The sequence below is a fragment of the Salmo salar genome, chromosome ssa02, assembly GCF_905237065.1.
Source record: "Salmo salar chromosome ssa02, Ssal_v3.1, whole genome shotgun sequence".
Lineage (NCBI taxonomy): Eukaryota > Metazoa > Chordata > Actinopteri > Salmoniformes > Salmonidae > Salmo > Salmo salar.
In genome coordinates this window covers 82,035,186-82,040,714 of record NC_059443.1, presented here as the reverse complement: position 1 = coordinate 82,040,714, position 5,529 = coordinate 82,035,186, and the positions used below count along the sequence as shown (strand labels likewise).

The window sequence follows — 5,529 nt, the reverse complement described above, 5'->3', positions numbered from 1 at the left end:
ACAACAGGACCATTTAATCATATACAATAATTGTTGTATGTTTGTTTTCTAATAATAAACATACAAATATATTTTGGGGTATATTTTGTACAATAAAATTTCATATGGTGTAAACAAGTAAACACATTCTCAGTCAACAATATAAGACAACAGGAGCACTGTTTATGTTCTCTGATTAAGTTTAAGTCAATGTGATGTGAAATATCAATTTACACACTAGTAAGGCTTCTTCCCTCCTATGTGGATTCTCACATTAAGTGGTTGTGATGAGGAATATGTCTTCCCACAGTCTGAGCATTGTTAAGGCTTCTCCCCTGTGTGTATTCTCTCATGCACTTTCTGGTGTCCTAACTGGGTAAAACTATTTCCACACAGAGAGCAGTGGTAAAGCATCTCTTCTGTGTGCGTCCTCATATCTTTTCATGTTCCCTAACTGTGCGAAACCTTTTCCACACAGAGAGCAATGGTAAGGCTTCTCTCCTGTGTGTGTTATGTCTTTTCAGGTTAGATAAGGGTATTTCTATAAATAAAGGGCCAGTATGACATCAGGGTCAACATAAAAAAAAAAAAAATGGTTTAACATACATTTAAATATGATTTTCTTGCAGTTTCACATGTGTAGTTACAGGAATAAAAGGCACACCATCAATACTCCTCTAGCACCCAGTGTGTGTGACTGTCGATGGAGGTAATAATCTATGTAGACCTCATGGCCTTTTTTTTGTTCTTGCTTTGCCTGAAGCGTTTTCTACTGACCCCAACATCTTTTTGCAAACTGTCTCTGTAGTTTGTAGTTCTTAACCTGTTAGGGCTAGGGGGCAGCATTTGCACGTCTGGATAAAAAAATGTACCCGATTTAATCTGGTTACTAATCCTACCCAGTAACTACAATATGCATATACTTATTATATATGGATAGAAAACACTCTAAAGTTTCTAAAACTGTTTGAATGGTGTCTGTGAGTATAACAGAACTCATTTGGCAGGCAAAACCCTGAGACATTTTCTGACAGGAAGTGGATGCCTGATGTGTTGTATTGACTTTAAACCTATCCCATTGAAAAACACAGGGGCTGAGGAATATTTTGGCACTTCCTATTGCTTCCACTAGATGTCACCAGCCTTTACAAAGTGTTTTGAGTCTTCTGGAGGGAGATCTGACCGAACAAGAGCCATGGAACGATGATGTCCCATTAGACACCTGGCGCGCGAGTTCATGTTGGGTACCCTCGTTCCAATACGTTATAAAAGAGTATGCATTCGTCCACCTTGAATATTATTCATGTTCTGGTTAAAAAGGCCCTAATGATTTATGCTATACAACGTTTGACATGTTTGAACGAACGTAAATATATTTTTTCCCCTCGTTCATGACGAGAAGTCCGGCTGGCTTAGATCATGTGCTAACAAGACGGAGATTTTTGGACATAAATGATGAGCTTTTTTGAACAAAACTACATTCGTTATGGACCTGTGATACCTGGAAGTGACATCTGATGAAGAGAATCAAAGGTAATGGATTATTTACATAGTATTTTCGATTTTAGATCTCCCCAACATGACGTCTAGTCTGTATCGCAACGCGTATTTTTCTGGGCGCAGTGCTCAGATTATTGCAAAGTGTGATTTCCCAGTAAGGTTATTTTTAAATCTGGCAAGTTGATTGCGTTCAAGAGATGTACATCTATAATTCTTTAAATGACAATATAATATTTTACCAATGTTTTCTAATTTTAATTATTTAATTTGTGACGCTGACTTGACTGCCGGTTATTGGAGGGAAACGATTTCCTCAACATCAATGCCATAGTAAAACGCTGTTTTTGGATATAAATATGAACTTGATAGAACTAAAAATGCATGCATTGTCTAACATAATGTCCTAGGAGTGTCATCTGATGGAGATTGTAAAAGGTTAGTGCATCATTTTAGCTGGTTTTATGGTTTTGGTGACCCTGTCTTTGACTTGACAAAACATTACACACAACTCTTGTAAATGTACTGTCCTAACATACTCTAAATTTATGCTTTCGCCGTAAAACCTTTTTGAAATCGTAAAACGTGGTTAGATTAAGGAGATGTTTATCTTTCAAAGGGTGTAAAATAGTTGTATGTTTGAAAAATTTGAATTTTGACATTTATTTGGATTCAAATTTGCCGCTCTTGAAATGCACCTGCTGTTGATGGAGTGCACCACGGGTGGCACGCTAGCGTCCCACCTAGCCCATAGAGGTTAATCATATTCAGTGAACAAGCCAAAGCCTTCCTAGTTGCAGATTGTCTGGACTTTTGATAGGCCTTAGGCTACTGCTTCAACAACTGCCACTTCCAACATCCCCTTCTGTTGTGGTTCCGATGTTCCTTTGCGGGAAAATGACTGCCTTCCTCTGTGAGGCCTTGTCAATGAGCTCCATGATAGCAGTGACGTACTGTGCTGCCTGTTTTGACATACAGGCTTCAGCCACTTGAGGCTCTTCCTTCTGGACTCCGTACATCTTGCCCTGCTATCTGCAAGGCTCTTTTACAATGTTCAAGTTAGTTTCTAGGTTCTTTATCCTCTTGTTTCTTGAGACTAATTCTTTCTGCTCCCATATTATCTTGTTATGCTGCGTTGCCTGTTCATTCTGCGTTGCCATTTCTTTGTTCTGACTATATTTTTGCCATCTTTTTGCTTTTTCTCCTTCATGCTCCTCTTTTGACCTAGCTGCTCTCTGTTGATGTTTTCTTTAAGCTTTGCATTCTTCTCTCTGTTGTTCTTCTGCAATTCAGTTCTTCTTGTGTTTTCTTAACACGTTTCTGGTCGCTCCGGTCTTCCTCTCTTCGCTTTGCTCTCATCTTCCTCATTCTCCAGGAAGCACTGGCATTATATATGTTTCATGCTGCTGCAGCTTTTCTGCCTTCTCCCTCTCTTTGCTTGAAATGTTCCTCTTTTTTAGGATACTATCAGCAAGGGACATCTCATGTCTACATGTTTTGTTGTAGTTTCGTCCTTTGTTTAATATTTCCTCATATTTTTGGGGGTCTTTATTCTTTATGCTGGTTCTCCAACTTGGCTTTATGGTTCCACTGTTTATTCTTGGAGAGGATGGGACTCGTTCATCCTTATTGCATCTTATACGTAGCTTGTATGGCAGCTTTTTCTTGGCCATTATGCAACTTTGAGTTTTGAACCTGTAAAATTCCAAATAACATTTTATTGTAAATACAACACACAAAGCATTAAAAGTGTATTTTAAAACTGTCTAACAATGTATTCTGGCAGGCTAGGTAATAATAATAATATTATCTTATAGATTAATCATAAATAAAGGACGACAAGTAGGCCTTTGGAAAACAGCAGATTTTGAAAATGTTCTAATGTAGCTTATGTCAGGTTTTCACTCTCAAAATAACATTTTCTCATAGAAAAATTACCAAATTGAATGATCTACACTAGTGAAAACATCAAACTATAAAATTACACATATGGAATCATGTAGTAACCAACATAAAAGTGTTAAACAAATGAACATATTTTTTATATTTGAGATTCTTCAAATACCCACCTTTTGCCTTGACAGGTTTGCACACTGTTGGCTTTCTCTCAACCAGCAATACCTGGAAAACAATAATTTGTTAATTTGACAACAACAAAAATAATATATATATAATGGATTAGACTTCAGAATTGCATTGGGGGCATTCTTATATTTCACAGCCTTGACTGTGGATTGTGGATCAATGAAATGGAGTATCAGCCTACTCAGTAACAACCACAGAAAACCACTGTAAAATATTGTTTTCCAACATATTTTTCAAGAAGTGACAGTTAATGGGAAACACATATCGGTTCAGTGTAGAGTTTGTGCCTCTGTTTTTAAGACAATACTCACTGGTGTTAATCAGATCTTCATCGTTGTTCTCTTCTTCCTTCTCCTGCAATGTGACCCTTAACTCCAAAAACGTCTTTCTCTTATTTCACCGTGACAGTCCTCTCCTTCTTCGACTCTAAAAACGGCAGCCTCATCTTTCTCCTCCTCCTCTTATTTCACTCTGAACGCGTCTTCCTTTTCTTTCACTGAAACGTCTTTCTCGTTCACTCTAACAGCCTCACCCGCTACTTATTGTTTTTAACTGTGACAGCCTCGTCTTCCTCTTTCACAAGAGCTTCTTCCTCTGTCCAACAGACCTCCTCTTCTTTAGCAGGGGAGAAGTAGCTGAGATGTTAGCTCGTCTCAGTATGAATTATTTTGGGGTGCAAATTTAGCAAGCAAATTACCTTTTAATCAACTAGTAGCTAGAAACGTTAACGTAATCATGTTTAAAAAACTGCAATTCGTGTAGCTACACAACATTTGTTAAAATGTTTGATTTTATACTGGCTAGGAAGCTAACGTTACCGAGGTGGTAGTCTCAGTAACCTGTTGTTATTGAAAATGCGTCCCGTTCCGTCCACTAGATTATACGTCACGCAAGAAGCATCACCTGAAATACTCACATCGCCATCTGCTGCCTGGAGTGGGTAACGCAGTTTAGAAAAATATTCACTACATTATTTATTTTGCAAACAATGTCATTTTGTTTTGTCTTTATTTCTTACAGCCAATACTGTCTTCTACGCAGAGGCAGACCTGAGTATGTACATTATGAAAAAATACTGTTAGAATAGGAATTATTCATTATTGTTTTTGTCTTTTTTTCCTTCACATCTAGACGTGATGTGACCGTTGGTGATGCGCGGGTGGTGATTTTAGCATGTAAATCTGGGTGGGGCAAAATAAAATAATAGTTTTTTTAGATACATGCCAGCAAAGCCACTACACAACACAGCACTAAACAATACATGAATTGCACTATAACAGTGACAAACTGTTAGGGCCTACATAAAGCTGTCCCAACAGCAAAGATTTATTTTAGAATTTTTATTAAAAAGCTAGAAATACATACATATTTCTTAATTTCATGTTTAAAATTCAATTGAAACCGAAATCAAAAACTGTGATAAGGCATACTTTCAAGATATTTCTGTATTTAATTTTCAATAAATCGTTAAAAAAAATGTGTGTAGATGGGTGAGAATTCTTTTTTAAAAATCCATTTTGAATTCCGGCTGTAACGTAACAAAATGTGGAATAAGTCAAGGGGTATGAATACTTTCTAAAGGCTCTGCATGGGCCTACAAATTACCTAAACCTTCCACTTCCATCATGATTCTCACCCCAAATAATTGGGATATAAATGTAAAAAGCATGTCAAACATCCTTCCTCCCAATTAAGTTTCTATGTGAGAATTGCCAGAACAATCTGAGCTACCAAAAATATTTTCCATCCTTGCTCCACCCACATGATAAAACTGTCTTCCTATGAGGTTTAATCCAGACTAGATCCTTCAATAAAAGAGCAGAGCACATCATCACAGAGTGGCTATAGTGCTTCACAGGATATACTTTAATTGTGCATTATTGTTATTTGGTAGGCTACTACACTTAAAAGGGCAACCTGCGGTTCAAACAACAACAAAACAGGCACCCTGCCACTGTTTCGGTATTA

At 37.3% G+C, this 5,529-nt stretch overlaps 1 long non-coding RNA gene across 1 annotated transcript; it reads right to left on the bottom strand.

Annotated features, from left to right (window-relative positions):
• Positions 1–2,063: 2,063 nt before the first annotated feature.
• LOC106590983 (uncharacterized) lies at positions 2,064–4,412 on the bottom strand. The gene is made up of 3 exons (XR_001325148.2): positions 3,873–4,412; positions 3,546–3,597; positions 2,064–3,171 (listed from the first exon to the last, which is right to left on the bottom strand). It is a non-coding gene; the product is annotated as an uncharacterized lncRNA (long non-coding RNA).
• Positions 4,413–5,529: the final 1,117 nt, after the last annotated feature.